The sequence below is a fragment of the Macaca mulatta genome, chromosome 7, assembly GCF_049350105.2.
Source record: "Macaca mulatta isolate MMU2019108-1 chromosome 7, T2T-MMU8v2.0, whole genome shotgun sequence".
NCBI lineage: Eukaryota > Metazoa > Chordata > Mammalia > Primates > Cercopithecidae > Macaca > Macaca mulatta.
In genome coordinates this window covers 173,144,230-173,161,557 of record NC_133412.1, presented here as the reverse complement: position 1 = coordinate 173,161,557, position 17,328 = coordinate 173,144,230, and the positions used below count along the sequence as shown (strand labels likewise).

Sequence of the window (17,328 nt, the reverse complement as noted above, 5' to 3'; positions counted from 1 at the left end):
GTGCCTACTGGACCCGGATACGCTGCAAGGGTATTTACATATTACTTGTTGCTTACTAGGTGCCCCTACTCTGCCGGGGTACTTCGAGTACTCATACCAGCTACGCTGCCAGGGTACTCACAATACTCACAACCGGCGAGGTCCAGTTACACTAGTTTCTTCTGAGGCCTCTCTCGCTGTCCATCTTCTACCTGTGTCTTCAGGTGGTCATCCCCCTCTACGTGTCTGTGACTAATCTCCTCTTCTTATAAGGACGCTAGTCAGACTGGATTAGGGACCAGGGTTAGTTTCTTCTGAGGCCTCTCCCGCTGGCTGTCTTCTCCCTGCGTCTTCAGGTGGTCACCCCCTCTACATGTAAATACCCCCCAGAGTATTTACAGTCTGCAAATGGCTTCCTGGGACTGCCTGCAGCACTGCTGTGTTTATTCTGCACTTAGTATGTGTACAAAATCTGGCACTGAATGAATGAAAAAAAATAAACGGATGACTTGACTGACACCCTCAACTAGCGGAAGCCAGTATCTGGAACTGCCTCGAATAGTCTCCGTGTGCTGAGCTCCATCCCACTCTGTCCCTAGTCAAGATGAAGTCCTTTGTTGTGTAGAATATTCCAGTCCTGATGAAGTCCTACCATGAGTTCTGTGCCTGACTTGTTCTACTCCTTGGTAGCAGTGTGGACTTAATCACATTTATGACATGCATGGAATTCTTCAACAGTCTAGTCTTTTTTTGACCTAAGAAGCAAGGTGATGCTAAAATATTTTTTCCCCCAAGAAGCAACGTGATGCTAAAATTGGACCCTCCCATGGTGTTACACAGCAGTGGCATTAGTCAATGAACAAAGAAGTGTCCATTCACAATGAGGCAGGGCTCATTCTCACAGGCCCATGGGGAACTGTGGAAGGCTGTGGCGTGCTGCTGAAGGAATGATCCTCCGGTGATCAAACTTGAGCCCTTGGAGGAGTGAGTTGGCAAGACTAGAATTCTAACCCTTCTTGGGAGTTGTACAGTGCATCCACATAATTTAGTCCTATCCCTTTCTTGCTCAAAATCAATGCACAGGGCTGGGCGCAGTGGCTCATGCCTGTAATCCCAGCACTGCGGGAGGCTGAGGCGGGTGGATCACATGAGGTCAGGTGTTTGAAACCAGCCTGGCCAACATGGCAAAATCCCGTCTCTACTAAAAATACAAAAATTAGCAGGGCATGGTGGTGCATGCCTGTAATCCCAGCTACTCGAGAGGCTGAGACAGGAGAATTGCTTGAACCTAGGAGGAGGAGGTTGTGGTGAGTCGAGATCACACCACTGCACTCCAGCCCGGGTGACAGAGCAAGACTCCATCTCAAAAAAGATAAAATAAAAAATAAATCAATGCACAGAAGCAGACTTTAAATGCTAAAGACTTTCAAGACATACAAAGGTCAACCTCACAAGAACTCACATGAAGCCAACACAATTGCCTACTGTTGTACAATGGCCCACCAAAGTTTTCTTGCAGTGATAAGCATGGATCTCAGCTTGCTTACTGTAAAGTTCAGAGGCAAGACTGTAAAAAGTCACTGCTTCAGAGATGCCTTATATCTAAAATGAGTTCTTTTACATGAAAAAACCTTCCCTTATGTCCTCTCCAAGCATATTCACCTCGACTGCTCCCTTTGCAGTCTACGAGCACTCCTAAGGACAAATCTGTGGTATCTAAGTGGAAATACATGGCAAGGGGCTGGGGCCAGTTATGAACTCAGTAAACTCGCAATAAGCACCTATTATAGTGCTTAGCGTGGCTCCAGGTGGTAAGAATAACAGTTCCTATCCTTCAGGAGTTCAGAGGCTGACAGGAAAAACACAGAAACATACATTTCCATAGACCAGGGTGAGGCTGAAGACAGATGAACATAAGGCCTGGGACAGAGAAGACAAAGAGATGTGGTAGAAAGGGCTGAGTCTCGAGTCAGGACACTCAGTTCTGCCCCTTGATAGTATATGATCTTGGGCAGTAGCTTGATCTCTCTGAGGTACGTTCCACCCACAATCCCACTACTGGGTATCTATCCAAAGGAAAGGAAATCATTATATCAAACAGACATCGGCACCCGCATGTTCATCACAGCACTATCACAACAGCAAAGTCACGGAATCAATCTAAGTGTCTATCAACGAAGGACTGGATAAAGAAAATGTGGTGGCCAGGCATAGTGGCTCATACTTGTAATCCCAGCACTTTGGGAGGCCAAGGTGGGAGGATCATTTGAGCCCAGGAGTTCGAGAACAGCCTGGGCAACATAGTGAGATCCCCGTCTCTATAAAAAATACAAAAACTAGCTGAGTGTGGTGGCACACACCTGTAGTCCCAGCTACTTGGCAGGCTGAGGTGGGAGTATCACTGGAACCCTGGAGGCAGAGGTTGCAGTGAGCTAAGACTGCGCCACTGCAATCCAGCCTGGGAAACAGAGCAAGATCCTGTCTCAAAAAAATAAAAATGACCCTGGAATATTACACGGCCATAAAAAAAGAATGAAATCATGTCTTCTTTAGCAACACGGATGGAACTGGAATCCACTATTCTAAGTGCAATAACTTAGAAACAGAAAATTCAATACTGCATGTTCTTACTGATAAGTGGGAGCTAAACAGCAGTCCACATGGACATGCAGTGGAATAACAGACACTGGAGGCTCCAAAAGGGTGGAGGGTAGGAGGGGGTGAGGATTGAAAATCGCCTATTGTGCTCACTATGGGGTCCACTGTTCAGGGTACAGCGTTCAGGGTACAGTGTTCACCATTCCAGCGACAGGTTCACCAGAAGCCCAAACCTCACCGTTACGCAGTATGTCCATGTAACAAACCTATCTGCACTGTACCCCCAAGGCTATTTTTACAAGAAGAAAAAAAAAAGAAATTTTCACTGATAAGACCTGAAAAGCTACTGACCGTGTTGAGGCCAATTACTGACATATATACGTGTGCACATAGTACGGTATGCAGGGATCCAGGCTATTTCATTGATTCTGATTTGCATTTCCCTAATAAAAATGTGATGCATCTAAAACATAAATAAATAAGACACAGAGGAAACCTGGTGAGAACAACACTTAGCACATAGAGGAGAGTGAGGATTACAGACGGTGCATGGAGCCGGGTGCAGTCACTCACGCCTGTAATCTCAGCACTTCGGGAGGCTGAGGTGGGTGTTTGAGATCAGCCAGACCAACATAGTGAAACCCCGTCTCTACTAAAAAATACAAAAAATTAGCTGGGCGTGGTGGCAGGCGCCTGTCATCCCAGCAACTAGGGAGGCTATGCAGGAGAATCGCTTGAATCCGTGAGGCAGAGGTTGCAGTGAGCTGAGATCGCGCCACTGCACTCCACTCTAGCCTGGACAAGAGCAAGACTCCAACTAAAAAAAAAAAAAAAAAAAAACAGAGAGATGATGCATGGCAAAGTCCTTGGGGCCTAGTAGCTACTCAATACACCACAGCTGTTGTTACTTTAGCCTGAAAGAATCAGGGAAAGCTTCCTGGAAGAAATGGCACCTGACTCCAGTTTAAGTAGAGAGATATCAAGTGATAGCCAGGCTACACACTCGGTCCCTTCAGTCACTGTTTTAGTTCTTCAGCGTACTCAACCCTCCAGGGAACCCTCTTGTTTACTTATCTGCTTACTTGCCCACTGTCCCTCTCCCACCAGAATGCGAGGACTTGTTTTGTTGGTTTGTTGTCTTCACCGCTCTTTCCCAGAGCCTAGAAGTGGGCTTGGCATCCTGGAGACACTCAATCTATGCAGGAAGAATTAACGAACACGCTGTAGTACTTTCACAGTCCAGACTCTAACCAGACATTGGTTCATTTATTTCTACAATGATCAAGACTGTTAGGATAGGTATTATTTGATACTTGATCCAATTTTATAGATCATAGAAATTCAGGCTAAGAGAGAATGTCCAGACCCGAAGTGTAATCTAGGCCCTATGACACTAAGCCTGGTGACCCTCCTGCAACACTGCACTCTACCAGAAATGCCTGGTTCTGATGGCTCAGTGGGGACACAGCCACAGTGTGGCCAGGGCAAGGCCAACACCACCCACGTGCAGGGCAGATGCTACTGTGAACCAGGAACTAGCACGAGCAGAAGAAAAGAAGCTACTCTGCCAGTAGCAGGGTCTTTTAAGTGGCAATTTTATTAAAAGAAATTGAGTCTGGATGACAAGCAGCTAGTTGCACATCATAAGCCGGCCATCCCACCCCACCCTGGAACCGGAGGGCATGGCAGGATCCCGCATCTCAAACCAGAGGGCACAGGGGCTGGGTCTTCTTCCCGGAAGAGATGGCTCTGTAGGGCCGGGCGCTTAGGCTTGCTGGAACCCACACTTGTCAAAGCATTGACACCCAGTGTGTATCCAGAAAACACAGATGGATTGGACTAGTGACAACAGCATGTCTGGTGGGGCAAAGCAGGCCAAAAAGAAGGCGTGCTAAAATAGGAAAAGACGGGAGAGACGGTTCAGCAGCCTGAGCGGGAACCAAAGAAATGGAAATAAGAAACACAACTGAAGAAAGGAGGAGTGTGGCTTTGGCTAGCAAAGCCCTTCCAAGTGGGCTTCCTCTACTGCCACCCCCTGCAGGCAAGTTTAAGTTCAATGGCCTTTCATGTGGGGCATGGGGATAATAAAGAAAAAAGAAATGGCAATTCTTGGCACAATCACTGGCTCTGAAAGTCTCAGTTCAAGAGGTATCAACTACAAGAGGGGCTAAGAAAGAAAATGAGAGAGACAGAGGGGGTGTGGAGAAATAATATAAATGAATATGAGAAAGATAAATCAAAGGAAGACAGGGAAGCTGCGGTACAGACCTTTATTTCCCTGCCCTCATCCTCCAGCTGGGGGCTCAACTTCCTCAGAGCAATGGTGAGAACAATAATGATTTTTAACCCTAGTTATATTACCATTCAAATCATATCTGTGAATGAAGCTTACAAATACAAAGAATTATTACTATTGTTATTCAAACAGCTGAGTGTTGTTAAATGATTATTCATCAGTTACCAGGGATTCCCCTCTCTCTCTCTCTCACTCACACACACACAGAGCCATGTGCACATGTATTCTCATATATAGCACCTGCATTTGGTATTCAAAAACACCATTAACGATGGAGCTATGATCTCAAAAGGTGGAATTTAAAAAAAATATGTGTCCTAGGACACTAAGGACTCCTAACTATATTGAAGATATATGCAACCTGCCCTCTGGTAGGACACCAGAGCTTCCCTTTGCAATCATCTGCAACCACCTGGAGGGCTGCAAAATGCCTTTGTTCCAAAAAGAGCAACCAATCGGATCCCTCATCTCAGACATCAGGCTGGCTGGCTGCTGCTTATTCCACAGTCTTCCACAGCCACGTGGCAGCATTTGAAGCTGTGCTTCAACCTGCCTTCTTGATTTACTGCCCTCCTGATAGGGAGTGAACAAACACTCTAGCTATCTAACCACAGATACATTCCCTGCTAATGGTCTGTGGTTAGCCACAGAAGTACATTATAAAACCAACATATTAGCACACAGAAATGTACTTGTAGATCCTAATCTCAATGATGTTTAGATCCATTCCTATTCCATTTCATCATGTGTTGTCACACGGCATAGACACTCTAGAGGCAAAAGGGCTGGTGTCCCCTTCCTTCTGCCCAGGCTGGAGTGCAGTGGCACAATCTGCTTCTCCTGGAGCAGAAGGCAGCAGGCGTGACAAATGGAAAGAGTCCTGTATGTCAAAAGATGTGGAGTCAAATTACCCTGAACAAGTCACTCAGCCAGACCCAATTTCCTCACCTGTATCATATGGATAATGGTCTTGTTTTGCAAGGCTGCTGGGAGGCATTTTTTTTTTTTAAGAGACAGAGTTTTTTTTAAAAAAGAGAGGGAGAGGTGGTCTTGCTATGTTGCTCAGGCTGGTCTTGAACTTCTGGCCTCAAGTGATTCCCTCGTCTCAGCCTCTTAATAGCTGGGATTACAGGCATGAGCCACTTTACCAGGCTTGGAGAAGCTCAAATTTTAAAAAGCTTTATATAAAAGAAAGAAAAATCTAAAAGTTAATGTAAGGGGCTGGGCGTGGTGGCACAAACCTGTAATCTCAACACTTTGAGATGCTGAGGCAGGAGGACCGAATTCAAGACCAGCGTGGGCAACCAAGTGAGACCCTGTCTCAACAACAACAACAAAAGTAGCCAGGCATGGTGGCACACGCCTGCAGCCCCAGCCACGTGCACGCTAGCACTGCAAGCCCCAGGGGCTTGAGTCTGCAGTGAGCTATGACTGTACCACTGCACTCCGGCCTGGGTAGAGCAAGACCCTGCCTCCAAAAAAATAAAAAATAAAAAAGTAAATGTAAGAGGTCCTTCCGCAATAACCATGTTAGGCATCATCCAGCCTCTGCTTTAACCTTCAAATGCAATTGGGGGCAGGCACTTTCTAAGGCAAGCGGTTCCACTGTTTGAAAGTGTGTAGGCTTTTGAAAAATCTCAGCTGAAATCTGCCACGGGGCTTCCGTGTGCGCCTTCCCACCACATGGCTCCTCCTCCCATGCTTTTCCTCATCTCCTTGTAGAGGATGCGCTTCAGTTCAGTTTACAGCAACCAACTAGAGATGACAGTTGGACCTATGTGTTAATGGAGATGAACTAAAGCAAAATACAGCCTCAATTGGGAACCTGCCCCTGGATCCTTTACCTGATGTTAACACACCGGTATACAAGCTGTGGTTAGGAATTCGTTTGCGCACAGAAAAAGCACATTGGGATAATGGAAAAGTCATTACTCTGTATCTTTGGCTTGGTATTTTGCCTGCACTGTATATCTGATTGTGCACTGACCTGGTGTTCTAACCAAATGGTAAAACTATGATGCAGAAACCAGGGTGAGAAGATGTTGTGATGTCAAGATTCTTCTCTTCATCCTCAATAGTCTTCCCCTTGTAAGAGGCCAGCTGCTGAGCACCGGCAACCAACAGTAAGGTCCAAGACGTACAGAAGCTTCCTCTCCGCTGAGCAACGCAGTTGAATGACCAGGCTTCTTAGGCTATACCGTCACTGATTACAAGTGAGAGCAACGTGCCATACAGTTCACTTTCAGTAACCACAGAACTAAAAGTATATCAATAAAACAAAATACTGTGTTAGCCCCTGCTCCCATGTAGAGGTAGAGCCAAAAAGCTTTAAGTAAAAATATGTAAAGATATATCAACTTCCACAACCACATAGCAGGTTGATAATAACCTTAAAACCCTTGCTGCCAAATTGCCTATATTCTGGAAGTTAGGATGGCTGGTATCAGACAGGAACATCCTCCAGACATGCTCAGCTCTTCCACTGGAACCCCCCAGGCCCTGAGTTACGGGGAAGTACTATTAATTGGTGGCCTAGGTGATAAGCAAATTGCCTGTGTGTCACAAGCTCAGGGCTAAGAGTCATTTTATTTGGTTATTTTATTCTTCTTGATTTTAAAAGTGCAGAAGCACATTACACAAGATTTTCAAATGCAAAGAGAAACAGAAAGTAATTGTCAGCCCTCCCCCAGCCCAGTGAGGCTGGCTGCGTGGCGTGGGCCTGGGCGCTTCACTGAGGGATGCTGGGTGCGGGAGGCTGGGCTCCTGTTCCAGACCTGCCTTCTCCCCTCCCATATCTGCTTCACCCTTCCCACCACAGAGGGAAACCTCCAGACAGAGCTTCCTGACACCAAGCTCTAAGACAAGAGTGAACACCTCCATCTTCCCTCTTCCCGTCACCGCAGGGCCAAGGAACAGATCTTGTCTAAACTTCACGTGCACGCTAGCACTTCTAACATCATTTCTGTCATGGCCACCCAACATAATGGAAATGGTCACTTGCAAAATTACCAGGACACCTTATTCCTATACAGAAAGGAGGGTTAATATTTCTGAGAACCATGAAACCATAGATGGGAAGGAAAAACCACCCTACTTTTAAAATAAAAATGTTCTGGTGGGAAAAGGAAATATAAACTGTAATTGGTATTTTTACCATCCTTTACAGACCTAAAGTCTGTGTGAGCTCAGGAACAAAATCGTATATTATCGTATAGGCTGTATTCTCATAAAATATCACATTTAGTATGTTACATTTAAAAGCATGTTCTGGCCGGGCACGGTGGCTCATGCCTGTAGTCCCCGCACTTTGGGAGGCCAACGTGGAAGGATGACTTGAGGCCAAGAGTTCAAAGACCAGTCTGGGCAACATAGCAAAACCCTGTCTCTAAAACAACTTTTTGAAAAACTTAGCCAAGCAGGGTGGTGCAAGCCTACAGTCCCAGCTACTCAGGAGGCTGAGGATCACTTGAGCTCAGGAGTTCAAGGCTGCAGTGAGCTATGATTGCACCACTATACTGAAGCGTGGGTTACAGAACAAGACCCTGTCTCTAAAAATCTAAATAAAATCAACAATTAAATTAATTTGAAAAGCATGTTCTGACCATATGGAGTTTAGTTGAGGAGTTAATGATTTAAAATTTTTCTCTGCTCTCCTCTGCAGGTGTGAAGGACCAGGAAGATCCAGGCCTCAGGTTTCCTTCCTCCTAAAACCTGTGGCTTGCTTTGACTTCTCTCCTGACTTGAGCCCTGTGACTACAGTTGGCAAGTCCACACTCTCCTCCTGGGTGATCTCATCAACAAGGGGGCCCTCAACCACGACCGACACTGATGACTCCTCAACTGACACCGCAAGGCCAGAACCCTCTCAAGCTCCAGCTCTGACTCCTTCCGGACACTTTCGCCTGAAGATAGAGCGATGCACGCATATGTGTGTGAAAATGATACATGAAGTTCGCGTGGTCATCTTGCCTCTAATCCTCTTCCCACGCCCCTCACCTCTATGAAAGCACCACCGCGCAGCCATCAATCTACAGATCTTGGTGTATCTTTGACTGGTTCCATATTTTTTGCCCTCAACATGGAATCAATCATCAAATCCTGCCTATTTGAAATATCTGCAGATACAGGACATTAAATATCTTCTAAATATCCACACATTCACCTCCATTGTCACCTCCCTGGTTTGGGCCTGAGTGGTGCTTTCTGGGCTCCCGCAACAACCTCAACGGTTTATGCATCACTGTCATCACTCCCCATCCCATTCCTCTTCTTTACGTCTGAGTGATCCTTCCAAAGTGCAGATTCGATCACCTCCCATCCCTGCTTAACTCCTGTAGTGAATCTCCATTGTCCTTGGGACCTGGCCTCCCAAGGCCGATACTTCCTCGGCTCCCTCTTATCCCTGCGCCTCCACTCCCAACTCTTGTACTGCAGCCCTACTGAACTCTTTGTGGTTTCGTGAACAACACACACTCTTGCCTGCTTCCAAGCCTTTTCCCAAGCCACTCTATCTTCATGGAACACCTCCCCACTCTTCGTTACCTGGCTTTACTTCTACTTCTACCCTTCCAAGCTCAGTTCGGTGATACTTCCTCCAGGAAGCACCCCTCGTCGCCACCACTAGAAGACCAAGCTGGGCAGGGGGCTCCACCTACACTCTAACAGAGCATCCCTTCTGCTTACTGTGATCACGGCACTCACAAGAAGGTTTTGCAAGCATCTGTTTACTTGACCCCCTTCTCCATTAGACTGTGAGCTCCTTGCAGTCAGGGACTGTGCCATTCATCTGAGTATCCCCAGCACCTAGCACACCACCTGGCACAGAGTCGGCCCTCAAGGAATGTGCCGAATGAGGAACTTTCCAATACTCAACAGCAGCAGTTCTAAGTGTGGTCCACATACCCCTGAGTCCCTGAGACCCCTTCAGGCAGTCCCTGAGGTCAGAATTACGTCCACAACAATGCCAAGCTCTAATTTCCTTTGTTGTTGTGTGACACCTGCACTAATGCTGCAGGGGTCATGGTGGTGGCACCTGGGCTGCCTCAGCACCAGCCGAGGGCACCACGTTGCTGTGCTCTTCACTGCCACCTACAAGGAAGATGCCAAGTTCATAAACGAAGGCCTTTGATGATGCTGTAAGCAATATCAATTTTATTAAAGCTCAACCCTTGAGTACAGGTCTCTTTACAAAGCACTTTTGTGGCACACCAGCCAAACTAAGCACTGTGCAGTCAAGCTGTGAGCTTCTTTTCAGTGAACATCATTTTCACTTGGAAGAACAACTGATGGACAAACCAGGGTTCTTCACACCTGACTGTTCTATAATCATTTTCTCAAAAAAATGAATGTAGTGAGCCTGTCACTCCAGAAAAAAACAACTCACAGCATTTGCTGCCAAGGATAAAGTTGAGTTTTTCAGAAAGAAAGAACTTTGGAAAATTTGTACCAGCCTCTGTAAGCCTGACAGCTCTCCAACACCTAAATGCTGTTTTGATGACATTGGGGGTGGATATCAGCCCATGTGCTTTTTTGATATTGTGTAATGAAATATGTCACATTTGGAAGGTCTGCATAACTCAGAGAATCAATGTTCTCAAATAATCAAAGCACGGTGTTACAAAATCAAGCCTGGGGAAACAGCCATTTAAAAGGAAGACAGACCAAAAAGTTTGAGAACTGCTAACCTGCGTGGCAAAGTGAAGGACATGGAGTAAGAAGATGTCAGCCACACACAGCTCCATCCAAATGGACTCCTCCCTTCTCTGCGGCATCCACCACGCCTCTGGCAGTTAGAAATGGATCTTGCACTTGGATGTGGCAGTTGTACATTCCGGCTTAGGCCTTCTTCATTTCAAACGAAACATGCAACTTTCAAAATCGGACCAAACTAAGAAAATGTGGGTCAGAAGAAGACCTATGGACCAGGAATCCCGTTGCCACAGCAAGCTGAGCGAGGCATCCGTCCAGCCTCTAAGCTCCCGATGTCCTTATCTGTAGCACGAGGCCTACCTGCCTGCAAACAGACTGTGGCTGTGGGACTCAAATCATATATGGGCTCAGTGCGGTGGCTCACACCTATAATCCCATCACTTTGGGAGGCCAAGACAGGCCAATCACCTGAGGTCAGGAGTTCAAGGCCAGCCTCACCAACATGGTGAAACCCCGTCTCTACTAAAAATAAAAAATTAGCCGGACATGGTGGTGGACGCTTGTAGTCCCAGCTACTCAGGAGGCTGAGCCAGGAGAATCGCTTGAGCCAAGGTGGTGGAGGCCGCAGTGAGCCAAGATCGTGTCACTGCACTGCAGCCTGGGCGACAGAGTGAGACTCCGTCTAAGTAAAATAAAATAAAATAAAATATGAGTGAAAGTACTTCTAGTCGGACCTCTCTGACCACAGAGGTAGCTCAGGCCATGCCTCAAGTTTTATCGGACAGCATTTGACATCAATTATAACCCTCCAAAAGGCAGGATTCCATTGATGAAAGTCAGTGACTAGAAAGTAAAACAATGTTCAAACATCTGTGCTCTGAAGAACAGCAGTTGCCGTATCTGAAGTGCTTGCTTCACAAGAATCTCCACATTCTTACCCCTGTCAGATTTCTATCTTCCAGGAGCCACCCTTTCTTTACCTCTGAGCATGACACAAGATGCTCATCTTGTAAGCATCTCTACGACAGAATCAAGGCTGATGTCACCAACGCAATTTACCTTTCAAGTCATAAAGAAACATCACAAACACCCTAAAAATCCCCTTTGCTCACAAAAACCCAACAAAGAGTAACTCAGAAATTTTCCTACTAATCTCCAGTTCTGCCATCCAATCAAAGCTGTTTTTCTAGAATGCAGAAAGTATTTACAAAGAACTGCTACCATTTGCTCTCTAAAATAAAAAGCTATTCATCTTCATTTTAACAAAGTCAAAAAGAAACCATTGTTTGCAGAAGAAAAATAGATCAATTACAATTTTCTCTAAAATAAATCAATGTTAGTCATGACACAACAAGGGGGCATATCATTACACTATTAGAAGGTGTGCAGTTCTTAGAAGCCAAGCCTCGGCCAGGAGCGGTGGCTCATGTCTGTAATCCCAGGACTTTAGGAGGCTGAGGCGAGCGGATCATGAGGTCAGGAGATCGAGACCATCCCGGCTAACACGGTGAAATCCCATCTCTACTAATAATACAAAAAATTAGCCGGGCATGGTGGCGGGCGCCTGTAGTCCCAGCTACTTGGGAGGCTGAGGCAGGAGAATGGCGTGAACCCAGGAGGTGGAGCTTACAGTGAGCCGAGATCGCCCCACTGCACTCCAGCCTGGGCAACAGAGCAAGACTCCGTCTCAAAAAAAAAAAAAGCAGCAGCAGCCAAGCCTCACAGATCCCAGTTTTAGCATAAGGGGAAACTCAAGCTCGCAGATATCAAAATGACTAGGCAATGCTCAAGCCATGAGTATGGGCTCCACAGGAAGGTTCTGGAGTCACAAAAACCAGGCTAAATACTGGCTCTGCCCTCCCTAGCTGTGTGACCCTGAGTAATTCCGTTTCCCTCTCTGAGCTCAGCTGTTCTATCTGTAAATCCAAGGTAACCCAACCTACCCTCCAAGGATTACTGCAATAAATAAAGAGCATATATGTTACCGTAGTGCTTAGCACGAAGTCGCTGTAAGAATAACATCCACTGAGCCCCTGTCCTGCACGAGAGGACCTGCCTGTGGCCCCGGAAGATGTCTTATTGGCTACATGCTAACTGGTCCATTTGGGGTGGGATTCATTGGAGCCTCAGATGAGGTACGATACAAGCCTCTAACTGCTCTGTAAAATAACTTTAACTTGTAGTTTCACACAATCCATCATACTATCTATTCTTCGTTTTATAGTTTCATGACCTATTAATTTTAAAATGTTTTATAATAAAATACTTTCCAGCCAGGCACAGTGGCTCATGTCTGTAATCTCAGCACTTCAGCAGGCCAAGGCAGGAAGATTGCTTGAGACCAGGAGTTTTTGAGACTGGCCTGGGCAACATAACAAGATCTCAGCACTACAAAATTAAAAAAAACAAAAATAATCTGGACTTGGTGGGGCACACTTATAGTCCAGCTACTTGTGAGGATTGCTTGAGCCCCAGAGTTCGAGATTACAGTGGGCCAGGATCATGCCAAGAAACTGCACTCCAGCCTGAGTGACAAAGCAAGTTCCTGTCCCTAAAAAAATTTAAATAAAAATAAAATAAGTTCCTTTGACCTTCCTTTTGAGTTACTGGTTTTCAATGTCTCTTTTAAGATGAAATCTAGTCCTGAATCTTCCAAGGTCCTTTACAACTCTAGGTTTCCATGAAAATGGCAACAGGTCTACCGGCCCCTTTCAGGTTTTAGTGTTTGGGGAAAGGATTGTGTCAACTCTTGAAGTTACAATAGCATAGAACACCGTGGAAGGATACAGTGACAAGTACATAGCTCTTCATCATCTGTTTCAGATCTTGGGCTTGCAATTTGCCCTGCTCTGATGCTGCTGGCCTTCATCTGCTAAGAAAGGTCTCCATGCAGGCACACTGTGCTCCGGGCAGCTGACCCAGGCACCAGCAACCTCCTGGCAGATGTGAAAGGGATTCTTGGGTCAGGTATTCTGGAGCATAAATATAAATATTCAGCTTGTCTAAACTCAAGTCTCAATTCCAAATGAGTTGATGAAATTGCTGATAACTAGTTATTGATTAGGATTGGTCTAACGATCTGCAAAATAGCCAGTCCTCATCCATCTCTACAGTTAAATTTTTTTTTTAAAGACAGAGTTCTTGCTCTGCCTCCCAGACTAGAGTGCAGTGGCATGACTGTAGCTCACTGCAGCAACCAACTTCCCAGGCTCAAGCGATCCTCCCACCTCAGCCCCCCAAGTAGCTGGGACTACAGGCACACGCCACCACACCTGGCTAATTTTTTATAGAGACGGGGTCTCACTATGTGGCCCAGGCTGGTCTCAAACTCCTGGGCTCAGGCAATCCTTCTGCCTCGGCCTCCCACAGTGCTGGGATTACAGGCATGAGCCACCACACCTGGCCATCTCAACCGTTTTTAACTGGTAAAGATAGTTATTTTTGTCAGTCTTGATAATCTACCAAATGATATTTTCTACAACCAAAACACTATATAATTGTACATGTTAGGGTATTTGAATTTTTGTCTTGAAGATAATGATTAAAAAGAAAAAAAGCTAAGTAGCTGGGGTTTTTTCCCTTAAATCAAAAGCCAGGATTTCTCTTGCATGAGACTGTCCCCTGTTCCTCCCTCCCTGAGAAACACAAAATTGACAGGGCTGATATTTCAAAGCGTACAAAACTGGTTCAGCCATACCCATAATCCTTCTGCTTGGCAAAACAAGATTAATCACCTTCCCTCAAGAAAGGCAGCTAACTGAGGTTCCTGGGCCAAACAGAGTACTACATTTCAAAGGGTGGCACCCAATTTATTCAGTCTTAGGAGAAGGATGTGGAGGTTACACAGTGTGGAACAGATTTTATACAGAGTAAATGAGAGAGCCTTTGGTTTGGGGTCCCTCTGCCTGCTCACTGCTTGTTAGCTATGCATCAGGAAAGAAAATTATTACACTTAGAAACACTTTATCTGTTTACTTGCTTTTAAAACCACCACGTGAGAATGTTTAGCTAAAGAAAAGCAAATTGCACCAAAGCTGTTGGTAGCTAAGATACTAGTCACTGGGAACTCCAAACAAACAATTCTGAGCCTCTATTCAAAGGTGTTTATTGTTTCCTTGACCCTTGAAACTTTCTGCAACCCTGCAGAGAAGGAAGGCTGACTCCCCTGCCTACCCCACCTACTTCCAACCTTCCCTAAATCTTGACACTCTGAGCCTCTTTGGTATGGAGGACACCTCTGAGCCAGGCAAAGTGAAGAGCCGACTGTACAGGGAGGGCCACGGGACAATGCATGTGGGGAGGCGCATTGTGCAGCCGAGGAGGGGTCACTGGGAGGTGGATGGCAGGGAAGAGATCTGACAGCACCTCAATGCTGTGTACCAGTATGTCAGCCTCAGAAAAGCATCTTCACCTGGAGGCTGCCTGGCATCTACCTTTTTAGAGTTAGGTTAGAAAATATTTGTTTGGCTGACTTCCTTTCTCAGTGTATGTCCAGCTGTTTCGGTATCACAGAGAGAGAGCCTCATGAATGTCCTCGGTTGGGCACACACACAGCGCCTGATGAAGGGGCTGGGCGTGCTACGGTCAGGCCTCCCTGACTGCATCAGCAAACCTAACCCCCGAATTACCAGCCATACATCTCACCATTGCACCAACTCCAACACACACTTACTGTCACCTGTAAACTAGGCAATGCAGAGTTCTCAAAGATGAATGAATACCAGGGGGGCTTAGCTCTTAAGATGTCAGACAGGAGAGTAGAGGAATAAGTATGGGTGACTCTTGAACACTGTGGGTTTCAACTGCGCAGGTTCACTTACACAGGGATTTTCTGCCACCTCTGCCACTTCTGAGCCAGCAAGACCAACCCTTCCTCCTCCTCAGCCTATTCAATGTAAAGACAACGAGGTTGAAGACCTTTGTGATGATCCACTGCCACTAATGAACAGTACATGTATTTTCTTTTCCTTATGATTTTTCTTTATTTTCTTCTCTCTCTCTCTCTTCTCTTTCTTTTTGAGACATGGTCTCATTCTCGTTGCCTAGTTTGGAGTGCAGGGATGTGATCTTGGCTCACTGCAGCCTCAGCCTCAGTTTCAAGCAATCCTCCACCTCAGCCTCCTAAGTAGCTGGGACTACAGGTTTGCGCCACAAAGCCTGGCTAATTTTTTTTTTTTTTTTTTTTTTTTGGTAGAGACAGGGTTTTGTCATGTTGCCCAGGCTGATCTCAAACTCCTAGGGTCAAGTGATCCTCCTGCCTTGGCCTCCCAAAGTGTTGGGATCACAGGCATGAGCCACCCAACTCCGCTTGATTTTCTTAGCAACATTTTCCTTTCCCTCGCTCACTTTATTGTAAGAATACAGTATATAATACATATAACATACAAAGTATGTGTTAATCGCTTGTATTATTGGTAAGGTTCTGGTCAACAGTAAGCTGTTAGTAGCTAAGATTTTGAGGAGTCAAAAGCTATATTCAACACGAGGCACAGTGACTCGCACCTGTAATCCCAGAACTTTGGGAGGCCGACGTGGGTGGATCACTTGAGCCCAGAAAGTCAAGGTTGCAGTGAGCTGTGATGGCACCACTGCACTCCAGCCTGGGTGACAGAGCGAGACCCTGTTTCAAAAAACAAAAACCCCAACAAACAAAAAAATCGTTATACACGAATTTTTAACTGTGCTAGGGCTCAGCATTCCCTAACCCCTGCGTTGTTCAAGAGTCAACTGTATATGAGGTGAACATCATAAGAGATGGGGAGAACCGCCATATGGGATCCCAGACAGACATATCTGGATGTGGGAAAAGAGGAAGAAGAATCAGAAAATCCTTTACCATGGGATCAGAGAGTTTTTTCTTTAACTGACAATAACTGTATATTTAGTGGGTACAATGCAATGCTTTGATTCATGTATATGATGTGGATGATTACATCAAGCTAATTAACATACCTATCACATCACATATTTATCATTTTTTTGCACTGAGAACATTTAAGATCCACTCTTTTAGCAATTTTGAAACATGTAATACGTTATTATTAACTATAGCCACCAGAGTGAGTTTCACAATTCACAAAGCAGAGTCACATAGATTATTTCACTTAAGACTGGCAAGGATTAGGAAGGAATCCCAATTTATGGCATAGAAAACTGAGGCACGAGCTCACGTGATTTGTCCCGGGTATCTGAAAAAGCCACTGCTTCAAGTGGGTTGGGGTTTGAAAATAGCTGAGTCTTAACAAATAATGCTCAGGGCGTATGAAGGCCACAGAACAGGAAAAGTCACGAGGATTGGAATCTGCAGATATGGAAAAGTCACGAGGATTGGAATCTGCAGATATGGAAAAGCTGTTTAGCCCTCAGTTTCCTCATCTATGAAAAGGGCCAACACCAGCTGGTTCACTGGAACGACTGCAAGGACGAAATGAAACACTGCAACACAACCATAAACCGCAGATGTTAACTCATGTGAAGTGTCACTGTTACTTTTCATAAGCCAAGCGCATGCCTTCTTAGGGCAGATACATAAATTCCCGTTGAACAAAGAAATGAAGGAAGGAAGGAACACATGAATTTAGCAAAATCAACAGAGTCTCCCTGAACTTTATTTTCATGGGCCTGGACTCTGGTACAGCCTGGCTCTGTAGCATCTGGCTGGTTCTGAAGGACACGGTGACAGGTGACTGCTGTAAAATGGCCTTGCAGTTCCCCCAGGGGCACTGGCCTCCTACACGCCAGGCTTCCACGTAAACATCACTCAAGCACTGGGGAGTGTCCACAGATACAGGTCAGCAGCGGTGCCC

At 45.8% G+C, this 17,328-nt stretch overlaps 1 protein-coding gene across 18 annotated transcripts in view; it reads right to left on the bottom strand.

Moving 5' to 3' along the window:
- The window catches only part of EML1 (EMAP like 1), a 210,632-nt gene that overhangs the window by 117,255 nt on the left and 76,049 nt on the right, over positions 1-17,328 (bottom strand). For 3 of the 18 annotated variants that reach the window (XM_077941693.1, XM_077941694.1, XM_077941697.1), the window contains exon 2: positions 6,861-7,130. The exons of the other annotated variants lie outside the window; for them this stretch is intronic. The gene's annotated coding sequence lies outside the window, so the exon portion shown is untranslated. The remainder of the gene's footprint in view (positions 1-6,860; positions 7,131-17,328) is intronic. 18 annotated transcript variants of the gene reach the window in all.